Source organism: Danio rerio, chromosome 16 (assembly GCF_049306965.1).
Source record: "Danio rerio strain Tuebingen ecotype United States chromosome 16, GRCz12tu, whole genome shotgun sequence".
NCBI lineage: Eukaryota > Metazoa > Chordata > Actinopteri > Cypriniformes > Danionidae > Danio > Danio rerio.
The window spans coordinates 25,676,450-25,691,198 of NC_133191.1; the positions used below are offsets into that span (position 1 = coordinate 25,676,450).

A 14,749-nucleotide genomic window follows, 5' to 3' on the forward strand; every position below is an offset into this window, starting at 1 on the left:
AGATACTGTATGAGCATTCCCTATTAGTAAAAGATGCTTTCATGACTTGTCTGCAAATATTTTGCAAATATAGTTTTTAACTATTTTATCCTGTGTAGGATCATGGAGAGAAGATGAGAGCGAGATCAATCAGTAGCACACAATACTAGTTTCTTATTGTGTGTGCAAGTGCATGTTGGAGTTTCCACATATTTGCAGATGTGCCTATGTACTGTAGGTTTTTGGTGTGTAAATGGTTTTACAGCTGTTGGGTCAAAATTGACCCCTAAGACCATTGTTTTACCTTATTTTTATAATGTTTGGGTCATTTTAGAAAAAGTAATGACATTTCAAGACAAAAAAAAACAAAAAAAAACAAACACACACAATTTAGGGTTTTTTCACAGTCTTTTTTCACCCTTAGGTCAAACTGACAATTCAGTCCCACTTTATATTAAAGGGCTAGTATGTACTTAGACTGATATTAATAATTCATTACAATGTGGTTATTGTGTAAATGCATGTTTTTACATTGTACTTATACTTGACTAAATACCTGCATATAATTACATTTGTAATTAATTTCTGTTATTACATTTGTAATTACACTTTTGACCATCCCTTACACTTTAGCTAACTCTTAAACCTACACTCTCAGAAAAACAGGAGCTGTCACTGGGGCAGTACCTTTTCAAAACATACATTTTTGTACCCAAAGAATCCGCATTGGTACCTCAATGGGGCATATTAGTACCGAAATGTAAATAAAACGTACCTATAAGGTACCATTATGAACTATTTGGGTACAAATTTGTATTTTTTAAAAAGGTACTGCCCCAGTGACAGCTCCTGTACCTTTATTGCTGAGAATATACCCATACTACTAAATCTGTCCCTATAACCTTACCCATATCCCACCTCAAGAGCACCAGAAGTTTTCTGCGATACATTATGAAGACATTAAGTACATTGTATTTATATTTTGATGTAAGTGCATTGTAGTTAAGGACACTTAATATAAAGTCAGACTGAAAATTCTGTTATCATTTACTAACCCTTCACATCTTCCAAAGCTCTACGAATTTCTTTCTTATATAGAACACAAAATAAAATACTTTGAAGCTAGAAACTTGTACTCTTTGAAATCCATAGTATTTGTTTTTCCTTCAAAATATCCTCTTTAGTTTACAACAGAATAAAGAACCTCATAGGTTTGGGACCAGTTGAGGATTAGTAAATTAGTTGAGGATTAGTAAATGATGGAAGAATTTTCAGATTTGTGTGAACTAATCTTTTAAGATTCAAAAATGTAAACGAGCAACATTGCCGTAAACTCTATGCATAAATTCTGTATGCATAACTGCTTTGCATTGACAACACATATGTCATGTTTCTCTCGCTAATGTTTGATGTATATCTATAGGGAAGCGCAGCCTTTACGTCTCATCGGGGACTAAACTACTGGAGTCATTTGAAGCTCTAAACTTTTAAGTAAACAAAGTTTTAGCAGAGAGGCAGAAATAATTGAGATATTATTAAAATATCTTCTTTTGCGCTCCAAAGATGAACAAAAGTCTCAGGAGGGTGAGAAAATGATTACAAATTGTTCAATTTTTCAGTCAAATAACCATTTAAATTGGTTTAGTGCTTTCTGTTAATCAATGGAAAACTCAGAAAGGCAGGCCAAGGAAACTCAAAATGTTTTTATTCCCACTTGGTTTTAAACTGATAAACCTTAGACATGCATATCCGTCAATCGCTTCAAAGCTTTTTCAAGTGTGTAGGCAGAGTTATAGACACAAACATCTGTGCCTGCAGCTGTACATAACCTGAGTGCTCGCTTATTGATGATAGCATTATTATATCATTCTTGACCTCGAGTTCACGCCTGATTTGAATAAAAACAAGAGAGCAAAGAAAGAGAAAGTGAGAGAGAGGCGTGTGTTGATAAAACAGATGAACTGTTTCTTTTCAAGTGTGGCTCTTCCTTCCTCGAATGATTAAAAACGCCTGTCAAATAATGAGCTGGTCTGAAAAGCTGAAAAGAAATAAATGCTTTCGAAAGGAACTTGTAAACATAAATGTGTACTCTGACAGTGTCCACAATCCTCAGCAGAATGTTTATTTGACACTTTAAAGACTTAAAATCCCACATAAAATCATCTGATGAGTACTCCTCGATGTACAGTATACTGTATTTACAGTACTGTCGAAAAGCAGTGTTTGGGATGAAACATTGATCATCGCTTTTTTTCTCTCAAATAGCCAAAAGGAAGCTATTCTGCTGAATTAATGGAACTGTCAAAGAATGATGGATTTTGCTATGCTGTTGTTTATGTTATCTGCAACGTAATTTTAAAATAGTTTACTCACCAAACTGTCATTGATGGCATTTCCATTACAGACAGCTTTGTTGATTATAATGAGAGTGATTCAGTTCTGACACTTAGTGCTGAGCTGCATGAATCCAGGATAGGCTTAATGTTAGTGTAGGTTGTTTATGGCTGATGTTGTTTATTTCAACATCACTATAGATTTCAGCAGATGACACCCTCACAGGTGTTTCTAATTCTAGAGTTATGTAAAAAAAAAAGTTTTTTTTTTTTGACCGATACATTTAGCATCTATCTAGTTATTTGAAAAACGTAGTAACTTTTGGGTTTAAAATCAAACAAAACAAACCAAAACAACAAAAACAATGCAAATTATGACTGATGGGGATCTGTTTTAATGACCACATGTCACAGCCACATCAACCTGCAAGCCCAAGACCGGTTACTCACTAAAGTTAAGCAGGGCTGAGCCTGGTCAATACCTGGATGGGAGACCACATGGGAAAACTAGGTTGCCTAGGTTGGAAGTGGTGTTAGAGAAGCCAGCAGGGGGCGCTCAACCTGCGGTCTGTGTGAGTCCTAATGCTCCTGTAAAAGTGAAGGGGACACTATACTGTCAGTAGGCCTCAGTAGTTGTTAAACCGAGGTCCTGACTCTCTGTGGTCATTAAAAGTCCCATGGCACTTCTGGTAAAGAGCAGGAGTGTAACCCCGGTGTCCTGGCCAAAGTCCCTCAATCGACCCTTACAATCATGGCCTCCCAATCATCTCCATCCATTGAATTGGCTCTATCAAACACACGTTCTATGCCCCATATAGTGAAATACCTGACAAGTTGATAAATCTAGGCTTGTTTTTATTAAAACAAATATAAATATGCATATAATAAATAATACTACTAATAATAACAACATTATACAAATGCAAGTTGATGAAGAAGGCATGGTGGCAGTGGCTTTTATATTTATGTAGAAAGTAATTTTGGTAACATTTTAATCCTTCTCTTCTTCATTTGTAAATATATTTGCGTATTGCTGTACATCCTGCATGTATTAAGAAATGTGTAGGTGTTTAAGGCACACTCTGCACTGGACTTCAGACCTGCTTTAAGCCGATCTATTACACAGTCTATTTTAGTTCCTTAAAATAGCAACACGCCAACATTGCGCCTTAACACATCTCTTTTCTAGACCTCGGCACACCCATGAGTACACAAAGCAGCGAAAATGGTTTTAATATTTAAACAACATGGAGCAAAACAGGAAACTTAGGATTGCGTTAGTCTGAACACAGCAACACATCACGCCAAACATGTCTTGCGCCTTATTGTGCCGGGTGTATGATAGGGCTCATGGTGTTTCCAAAGGCAGGTTTAGATATTATTGTGGACTAAAAATGCTAAACGTTTTTATGAATTTTGGCCATTCATTTACATGCTAGCATTTTAAGGGCCTTTAAATCAAGTGGTCAAGTGGTTTTAATGTGCACATTTTAAAATATATATATCTTTATTGATTCTGCTTGTGTGATTTTCTGTGTTACTATCACCAACTACCAGCCTGGCATACCTAATAGAGCATTTTGTCTTATTTTCTTATTTTTTGAAATTTAAAAAAGACCACATCATTGAGACTAAAGCTGTGGTCACACTACACTTTGAGCATGCAAAAATTGTTCAGATGTTGCTTCAAAAACAAGATAATGTGATACTGCTTAAATGAATGACTCTACAATGTTTCGCTTTTTTTCAGAGAGGTCAAGTTTTGATCTGTTGGTCTCACACATTCATGTGACATGTATTCACAGATCAGAATTCATTAAGCTTGAACTTTGGAATAGATCGCAGAAGCTTGCATTTCTGGTCTGGAGCATACGTTTGAATGGAAGTCAATATGGTATATGCACACAGACTTTTAATTGCAGCCAGCCAGCCCCAGCGCCTCCTAAGAATCGTCTTTCCATTATAAAATTGCCACATTTAAGGTCTGATTTCTTTAAAAAGCAGCAATCTTCATTGCCTGATAGATATACAATACAAAGTGAGTCTCAGACCGGACAAGAAGCACTGCATTAAACTCCATTTCCCCCTTCCAAGTCTTTAAAATATGACAAAATATATTTTACCCCAGTATTTTCAATGGAGTTTCTACACTTGCCTGCTGATCCTGGTGGTTACATGGCCTTACATCTTGTTTTATGCTTGACAGCTAAATAAATGCTTAAGTCTATTTAACTTAAATTACATTACAACATTGATGCTGTAAAAGGAGCCTTATGAAATTGAAAATAGTCGCATTAAGCTTTCATCATTGGCTGAAAAACACTAGCTGTGCATATACTCCATTGTGCAAAAAGTGCAGTGTGACCTTTCCTTAAATTGACTATATAATAGCAAACATTCTGGTTTACTTTTAAAAAGAAATATGTCAATAAATAAATACAGTAATTAAAAAAAAAAACTACAGCAAACTAAATAGAGCAAATAAGGATTAAAAAGATAAATGTCACCCTTATAACAACACATAATGCAGATGTCATCAAAGATAAGACAAGCAAACCCTAACAACACACAAATGTGCTTTAATTTTAACTTCATGCAGTCGGAAGAGTCTAATTTAAACAATATGATGGTTCATAAAACAGTGGTTGCCACAGATGGCAAGACCCTCCATGAACATGCAAACTGGAATTAAAATCGACATAGGAAATGCTCAGATGCAATTTGCTAAAACCAAAACACCAATAGCAAATTTAAAATTCGGTTTGCCAAGATTTAATTGTTAATTACCGCATCTGTGGCGTTCTCGAACGGTTCTCAACGTGAAACCCTCTACACACAAATGCACATGGGATTTGGTGCCAAATAACACAGAAACCTTCAGGTGCGTGTGAACTCCCAATCCTCCCTCTTGACAAGCCTTTGCTCCAGCGCACACATGGTGACATTTAAAGGGGACAGAACAAGGACACAGTAATTGCACAGCAACGCAGAATGTCTGTGTGAACAGGAGGCTTGTGAATTATCAAGCACATGTGTTGCAGCTCACGCAGATGAAAGCATTATTCTCTGTGGAGCAAATTGCCTCATTTCCGACTCATTTAAAAGCCAGCTCATCCCCATCAGCAACATACAGCAAAAATTACACACACGAGCATGCATGCATTTGCTTAAACTGTCCATTTAATTACCACAAAACACCCACACTCGACTTTAGCCCCACGGCTTCTTCATTTCTCTTTGCCTCAGGATGGAAGCAGGGTGGTCATCCAAGGGGACAAACTGAGGGTTTGTATTAGTGTTAAAGCCACATGCTTTATTACTTAATCAGATCTTCATTATGTAGTGCACCTGCTTTTATGATTTCCATTCCCACTGAATGAGTTAACAGTTGTAGGGCCTTGTATGAAATTCTTTTTTTTTCACTTTTATTTTCTCAAATTCCATTTTATTTCATCAACAAAAACAAAAACGCTGGGTCGCTGGTTCGATCCTTGGCTCAGTTGGCGTTTCTGTGTGGAGTTTGCATGTTTTTCCTGCATTCGCATGGTTTTCCTCTTGGTGCTCCGGTTTCCCCCACAGTCCAAAGACATGTGATACAGGTGAATTGGGTAGGCTAAATTTTCCGTAGTGTATGAGTGTGTGTGTGAATGTGTGTGTGGATGTTTCTCAAAGATGGGTTGCGGCTGGAAGGGCATCCGCGACGTATGGATAAGTTGGCAGTTCATTCCACTGTGACGACCCCAGATTAATAAAGGGACTAAGTCGACAAGAAAATGAATGAATGAATAAATAAATGAAAATTTTGTAATTTACTAAAATGTTACTTGTCAAAACCTGTTTGAGTTTCTTTTTTTCTGTTAAACACAAAGTAAGTTACTTTGAAAAATGTTGGAAACCTGCAACCACTTGACTTTCATAGTACTTGTTTTTTTTTCCTACAATAGAAGTTAATGGTTACAGGTGTCTGAAGTTCTTTAAAAAAATTGTTTATTTTTGTTCAGCAGAAAAGGAAACTCATATAGGTTTGGAACCACTTGAGGGTGAGTAAATGGTGATTAAATTTAAATTTTTGGGTAACTATTCCTATAAAATAATTTTTCCTTTCAAAAAGCATTTCTTATACTTTATTACTACCAGGGCTGTTTTATATCAAAGTTTAAATTTAGCTGCACCATTTTGGTTTTTCGTAACATCTAATTTTTACAAGGTGAGCCCAACACTCAACCCCCAACCTGAAGGACCAGGATATACACACATACACTTTCATACAATTTCATACATTCATTCATTCATTTTCTTTTCGGCTAAGTCCCTATGGAGAACATGCAAACTCCACACAGAAATGCCAACTGACTCAAACCAGCAACCTTTCTGCTGTTAGGTGACAGCGCTACCCAATGCACCACTGTGCAGCCCCAAAAATTATACTAAACTTGTTCTAAAATTAAATATTAAACTAAACAAAAACTTCAAATGAACCAAACTTAATTAATATTAAACAAATCTAAACTAAAATTACTAAAAAAAGAAACTAAAAAAAAAAAACTAAACAATTCATTCAACCAATTCATTCATGTTGTTCCAATACAAACTGATTAAGTTAACTTAACACTTTTGACAAATTTATGTGGATTGAACATAAACAAATTAAGTTGTCCCAATGAAATCCAAAGAATTGTGTTTTAAATAAGTAGCTTGAACGAGCAAAAAGTTTTTCTCGCATAAAACGATAAAATGTTGGCAAAATGATTCTCAGATCAGCTCTGGAAAATAAATTTGATGTATTTATATCCTTAAATAGTAAGACAGCAAATCTTAGCAATGTTACAAGAGACAAGAGGAGCCATTATAGCATCATTCATTTACAAAGACGAGCCGAAAACACAGATGTCACAATTAAGTAGTCTCTTGCGGTTTGATATTCATGGACAACAGTTCATTTATTCCTCCAAAATATTCCAAATACCACAACATTCCGTCGTTATTCATTTCATTCTGTTTTTTATGACTGGAATGTATGATTCCATCAGCTTTTTCCACATAACAGAAATCATAGGGCCCTACTGCGGGTTTGACAGTCTGAATTCACAGTGGGAGGGCAAATAAATAATGCTGTGCCACCAGACCCATAAATCCAGCATGCTGTCTCACCTGTGCTGAATGTGCATGCATGAGGTGTCTTTGAGGTCAGGAGGAACACAACACAGTCGGGCAGCCACTTAATCAATGACCACCTGATGCCAGGCCTTTAGACCCGCCGGCCCCTCACACGCTCTATTCTTTCACTCATAGAACTGCTCATACCACCAATATGAGAACCACGGTGCTTTTACCATTGCAAAAATAACGATTTAACCAAATAATAAGCCTTTTTTAAGGCAGGAGTACTTTTTTCCAATTGCTAATGGTATTATAAACATAAGAGATGAATGTGAAAGCTTGAGTTAAGAGTTTAATTGTTAAAACAGCAATAAAATACAACAATAATAATAGCAATACTTCAATGCCATTAAAAATAATGTTGGGTTCCACACAATCAATTTGTATTGGGACAACATGAAGGAATTAAGTTAGCTTATTAGTTTTTACAAATTAAAGTGGATTTATAATAAAACAATTTTGTTGTCTAAAAAACACAAGAATTGTGTTGCTTTAGCTCATTTTAAATAAGTAATTTGAACAAACAGCAAACATATTTTTGAGTGTACTAATAATAACAATTAATCATGAACATTTGGCTTTCTAAACCTAATAATCATGTTCCTCTGCATGTTTTGAGAGCATCTTGTGTTTTAACGTTGGACTGTCTGCTTGTTTCTGCCTAAATCCAGTTATTTGATAAGGAATAGAGCTGAATCTTTAATATTTCTTGTTTATTTTATGACACTGAGTTTTATTTTCTTTCTTTCTTTCAACATCCAGCTTTGTTGATTTACAGGCTTAAATTAGATTTTCAATCTCAGATTTTCTGTCTGGACTCAATTCTGCCTCAACTGTATATGAATGAGGGGAAACACTTTTGACAACATATTCGTTTGTTTATATCTGTCAATTCATTTATTTAATTTTTGAACACAAAGAAATGCGGCAAAGGAACAAATATGCTGGAAAAATGTTTTGCTCATATATATATATAATTTAGAGTAGTGGTTCCTTAACCACCAGGCCATGGACCGGTACCGGGCCGCACAAGAAATCATTAATTATTCCTTTTTTTTGTTTATTATCTGAGTCTGAAAAATCTTTTATTTTGAAGTCTTTTATTTAAAAAAAATGACAGCATTCTCTTGCTTACAACTCGGTCACTTGGGTGCCTACAAGCTGCAAAATGGCTAAGGAACAGATGTTTTAGGAAAGCTTCTTTACTAAGGGAAATGAATTGATCCGCAACCCATTTATCAACAAATCAGGTGAACCCACCATGGCTGTGCTGTGCAAGCAGATCAACTGCTGGAGATGGCAAATGACGGCTGCCTTTTAGGGGCCGTTGGCATATTGCATCTTTTCAAGACTTTGAGCAAGTTTGTTGTTTGTTGAGGTGTGCAGCTTACGCGTTCCAGACGCATCCAGTGACTGAACTCCTCGAGCGCACCGCGAGTCACGTGACAAGAATTGACTGATTATCTTCAGCTTGTATGGAATATACACATTTCGGTAAACTAATTACTAATTATCTCAAACAAACACAGAACACCCAAACACTGCAGTGCTTTGTCATTTTTCCATAAATAAAACTTGTATCAGAGCTGCAGCAGTGAGAAAAAACACACCCTATTCTTTAATGAGGAAGTGTGTTGTTTTTGGCAATTGTTTTAGAACTTCCGATTCAGTTGCCTATGGGAGAAATGACTAGGAATAATAAACGGGAGAAAACGGTCAAACTACTTGCTCTACAAACAAGTATGTCCATGACTATACATTGACAAAGTAGAAGAAGATATAAGAAGAAAATTTAAGTTTGCAACATCAAGCAGCGTAATTAGCTGTTTTTAACGTCTAAAAATGAATGGAAATAATTGAGACTTAAATGATGATGAAATGAGATTTAAAGTTAGAGTTGCTCGTACATGAAGAATAAGATCAATTACAAAGGTTTTCAATTGTTGTGAATCAGTGATAGTCCAACAAACACTGTAATCTGCAAATAATGCTTCTGAAGTCAAAAATGTTGTATTGTCTGTCTATAAAATTATATAGCACTAAAAATATGGCCCTTTTCTTGTATATAAAATAAAATTTATACACCTTAATGTGGTCAAAATGGGACTAAATCTTAATTAATCCACCCAAACTTACTTCAAAATTGTTGACTGCGTCTACTCAACCTCTGACAAAGGACTATTTACAGAAACTGAAATGAATACATTTGATACGATTTAACAGCACATACAGTATGCTCAACAAAGCAATATTAGCGTGGAACCGTGCCCATAAAACATGGCAACACTGTGCCATATAGTGTAAGCATTTCCTGGCACATACTGTATATCTCAGAAGTGTGTGTGTGTGTGTGTGTGTGTGCATTTGTATGTGTCTATGTGTGACTGGTCAAACTCTAGTAACAGTGTTTTGTGGTTGATTTACAGGGTGCCAGAGAGTAAAGGAGATTAAATGTGCAGTTTGACTTCTATCCTTCTTTCCCTCTTTCCCTTGCCATTCGTCCCTTCCTTTCTATACATTTCTTTCATCCCTTGCAGCTCTATCTATCCATCTCTCGCTCCCTTTTTATGGCCGCATCCCTCTCTTCCTCTCTCCTCCAACATAAAGTCGCTGACATAAAGTCATTTGCTCTTTTTATTGCTCTCTTTCAGTGCTCTAATGATTTCCACATCCTTCATGAGGCTCTACATGCGTGATGTCCTGCTCTTTCACACACACTTTCTCCGGATGCCCAGATTGGACGATTGACTGCATGCGAGATATGACTTAACTGAATATTAATGCCAAGTGTGACATTCGCAACACATTTTACTTGTGTGATACGATGTATTTCAGAGGGAAATGGAATAGTGGGTGAAAGAAAAAGAAAAAATGTAGTTAAGGATTTGATCTTTTTATCTGTGTTGATTAGACAGGCAAAACAGGCTAAGTACCGAAATAAAGTCAAACAGAATTGGAGTTTGTAAAATTATAGTAATAATAATAATTTATTACATTTAAATAGCGCTTTTCTGGACACTCAAAGCGCTTTACACATTGGGGGAATATCTTCATCCACCACTAGTGTGCAGCATCCACCTGGGTGATGCGACAGCAGCCATATTGTGCCAGACCTCACACCATAGACCAGCTGATGTGGAGAGAAGACAGAGTGATGAAGCCAATTCTGATATGGGGATCTTTAGGAGGCCATGATGGACAGAGGACTTTTCGACTTTTGTAATGCCACGCCAGCAGAGGAAGCCCTCACTCGAGTATTGACTTGGCTCCGCTTCCTTTGCACTCACTTCCTGTTTGGTGAGCATATAAACAAGGACTCTGTTACTTTTCAAATTATTGCCAGTTTACCAGCCTCTTCAAGCACTGCATCATGTGACGTTCCTGACTACTTTCCTATGCATGACCTGGCCTGTTTACCTGAAGTACGTTCCTTGGTTTTGCCCTATTGCTCTGTTTTGGACTGTTTGTTATTGCCTTGACTCTTATTTCTCATGCCTTTTGGATTTCCCTCGTGTATGTCGAAAGATTTGGACTGCTAGTCTCTGCCTGTTTTCACGTTTATGTCTCTGTGCAAGCCTTTCATTGAACTTCCGCATATGGATTCTAACGCCGCCTCAGTGTCTTTGTTACAACTTTTCAAAAGATTTTTAATGGTCAACTCGTAATTTGAATGATTTAGCGTCTCATTCGAAAACCAGTACTCACAGAGCAGGATAGAGTCCCCATGAATGTACTGGGGCGTTAGGACCCACACAGACCACAGGTTGAGCACCTCCTGCTGGTCTCACTAATACCACTTCTGGCAGCAACCTAGCTTTCCCATGCGGTCTCCTATTCAGGTACTGACCTGGCACAGCCCCGCTTATCTTCAGAGGGCAACCATGTGAGAGTTGCAGAGAGCTATCTGCTGGCTAATAATGCATATTACAGGTTTTTTTATTTTTATTTAATTTTTTTTTTTTTTTAAGGTTTGGCCTTAGGACCATTATGAATGAAATTCTAGATGTTTACAGGGAATTTTACACTTTTTTTGCTTGCAAAAAACAATTTAAAAAAGTAGTTATATCTAATGTCAAAATGTATGTGTCAAAATCTATGACAACAAGAAAACTCTAGTTTTTTAATGACACAATTAACATTGTTGAAAATATATGTATTATGACGAAAATTACATAAATAAGCAAAAATATATATTTGTTGGCTCAAATAAATTGAGTATAACTCCTATTTAACCTAAAGTGTTTCTGTTATAAAACCTTAAGGTTTATGCTTATCTATGAATATTATCTAACGTAGGAGGTACAGGTGAATTACACAAGTGAGTACACAGGAGGTACTGTGTAATTGTTTTTTGTTTTCTTTTCCTGATTAGGGAATTCATTTTAGAGGAATTCATTTTTATTTATATATATATTAGACAAGTGTTGGCCCGGTTGGGTAGCTCTACCTAAACAACTTGGTAAATTAAGAACTGTTTAAAATGATTAACAACAATAAAAACACAATATTTAAGAATTACTTAAGACTTTTTAAAGCTTAAAAATTTATTTTTAAAATGTATTATTTTATTAAAAATAAAATGTATTAGCTATTAAGTACACATTATTCCATCATCTACATTGACAGCATGAAGTCATCAGAAGAAATATGCTTAAACATGATAAACACTTCAGTAACACCTGCCATAGTGTAAATTTAGCATACTTTTATACTTGGACGTTTGCTTTTTTTTTTTAAGTAGATGAAATCGGATTGGATGGATTGTGAAAAGAGGCTTTTAATTCCAGAATAAAGTCAAATTTGAATTTGAGTTTGTTAAAATAATGCATATCAGTTAGCTAATGAGTAAATATTATTCTGTGGCCAAATTAATTTAATGTAGAATCTGCTGTGTTGTAAATTTAGCAGTTTTATACTTCAGAATTTGACCTTTTAATTCATTCACAATTGATTAGATTGTGAAATTTTGTTTTGTTAATAGCAGAATAAAGCAAATAATGCATAATAGCTAATGAGTGAACATTTTTCTGTGGCCCACACAAACCATGTGATGCCTAAATAGAAAACATTCTGTATTTTCATGTAGAATCAGCATTGTTTTAGTTTATTTTTACTTGGTAGCTTGTATAATGGTATAGACGTGCATGGCTGGCTCAGTTCTTGTGACAGCTTTCATTTGAATTACTGTCCATCATTGCAGTGACATCTAGTCACGTGAGCAGTCCTGCAAGCCTTTATGTAGAGACAGAAAGACAAAGAGAAGCAAACAAACCCTTTCAAGCTCTCAGCCCACCTTCAAATACAGCTGAAGGAGATGAAAAAACCACAAGATAAAATGGTTATATTTTGAGTTTCTCCAACTGTAAAACTAGCCGAGAATGGTTTGCAGGTTGGAGCTAGTCGGGTTTCTTGATTTTTTAAAAGGCTTTGGTGCCTGAATCAGAAAGTGCAAGTAAAAAAAAAAAAAACATCTTTTGCTGTTTTCTTTTTTTCTTTCCTGCATGGAGATTTCACTTTACTCCTCTGACCACATACTGTATTATTGTCAAGTAAAAAATAAAAATAAAACAATTAAAGAAAAAATTTAATTAAAGAAATTAATAAAAATAAAATAAATAAGAATGATAATAATCATTTTTAATAATAAGAAGAAATAAATAAAATTAATAAAAAAATAGGAAATATTGAAACTAAAAAAGTTGTAGCACAAATGACTACCTGCAAAGAGAAAAAAAATTATATATATATATATAAGTGAAAAAAAAATCATAAACACTTAATAATAATTCTGACTACTACTTAAACATAAATATCAAGTATAATATATTAAAATCTAATATCAAAATAAAATCAAAATGAATAAAAAAATTAATATAATTAAATGATTATACATTTTTTTAAACAGGAAAACAAATATATCCATGTATATTTGTGTACGCATGTATGTATGTATGCATGTATGCATGCATGTATGTATATTTGCACAGGTGTATACCTGACCGGTAAGCCATCTGACAAAATGTGATCCATTTTGGAAACAGGAGATGAGTCCCTAGTCTGATGCACCACCTGGCTTGAGAAACCAGTTCTAAAACGTATTATTTGGGTAGCACACATTTCTAAATGCCTTCAGCAGAATTCAAATAAACCATTTTAATCTAGATTAATTCTGAGATTAATCCAGATTATTCTAGATTTAAAAAATTATCTATGCCCACCTATATATATGCACACACACACACACACACACACACACACACACACACACACACACACACACACACACACACACACACACACACACACACACACATTATTATTAATGATTATTTTATTATTATTATTAAAAGTTGACATTTAATAAACATAAAAAATAAACAAAATAATAGACTGTAATCTAAACCTACACGCTTACAGGTTGTGTGCACTTCCTGGTGTATCTGTGTTATTGTTATGTGGTTTTGTTTTGTTTCATTCATGTTCATTGTAGTGACGTGTTGGTGTTGTTTTGGTGATGTGATTGATTGTTTTGCCGATCAGCTGTGCTGATCATTCGCAACAGCTGTGGCTAATTATCATGGCTATATCTGAATGCTGGATTTTTGTATTATTGTTATTCGTTATCATGTCTCACCAGGACACTTTGTGTTATTGGGACTGCTAGCTGTTTCCAGAGAGCTACTCTGATCTGGACTTCACCAGCTCTTCCATACAGCACCACTTTTATTTTTTCGTTGTTTTCAGTTTTTATTAATTTTATTAATTTTTTGTCTTTCCACCGCGCATTAAAGACCTTGCAATCTTGGATCCTTGTTGTTGCTGTTATTATTTCGAGGATCATGACAGCAAGTAAATCACATGAAACTTTCACAAATATTCTAAACATATTTTAATTCCCCTTTCTCCACCAAATTTAACAGTATATTCAACAAGGAAATTGATAAAAACTTAAAAGCAAAATTTGTAGCATGTTCAAGATGCCAAAAGACAATAATATTCTGGAAATCACAACAACAAACACAATATACATTTTAATGCAGCTTTTTCACTTCAGCATCCATTCTATACATTTAAGGCAAGCCAGCGTCTACCTTTCGCCCTCTCAAAAAAACAAGCTACTCTCACTGTTGTACTCTGGGTAAGACTAGAGAGGAGAAGAGTCTGTCACAGTCCAACAAACAAACACTCAGACCCTTCAACTTACTGCCTTACTCACTTGCCATTTTCACTCTCATACTCCTGCCAGGCCTTCTGATGCTACACACACACAAACACAC

The 14,749-nt window shown here is 35.3% G+C and overlaps 1 protein-coding gene and 1 long non-coding RNA gene across 5 annotated transcripts in view; one reads left to right on the forward strand and one right to left on the reverse strand.

The window, feature by feature from the left end:
- The window catches only part of LOC141378065 (uncharacterized), a 38,907-nt gene extending 27,209 nt beyond the window's left edge, over positions 1 to 11,698 (forward strand). The window contains exon 3 of the long non-coding RNA XR_012391653.1: positions 10,124 to 11,698. This is a non-coding gene — a long non-coding RNA (uncharacterized lncRNA). The remainder of the gene's footprint in view (positions 1 to 10,123) is intronic.
- Positions 1 to 14,749, reverse strand: part of cadm4 (cell adhesion molecule 4) — a 305,176-nt gene that overhangs the window by 170,086 nt on the left and 120,341 nt on the right.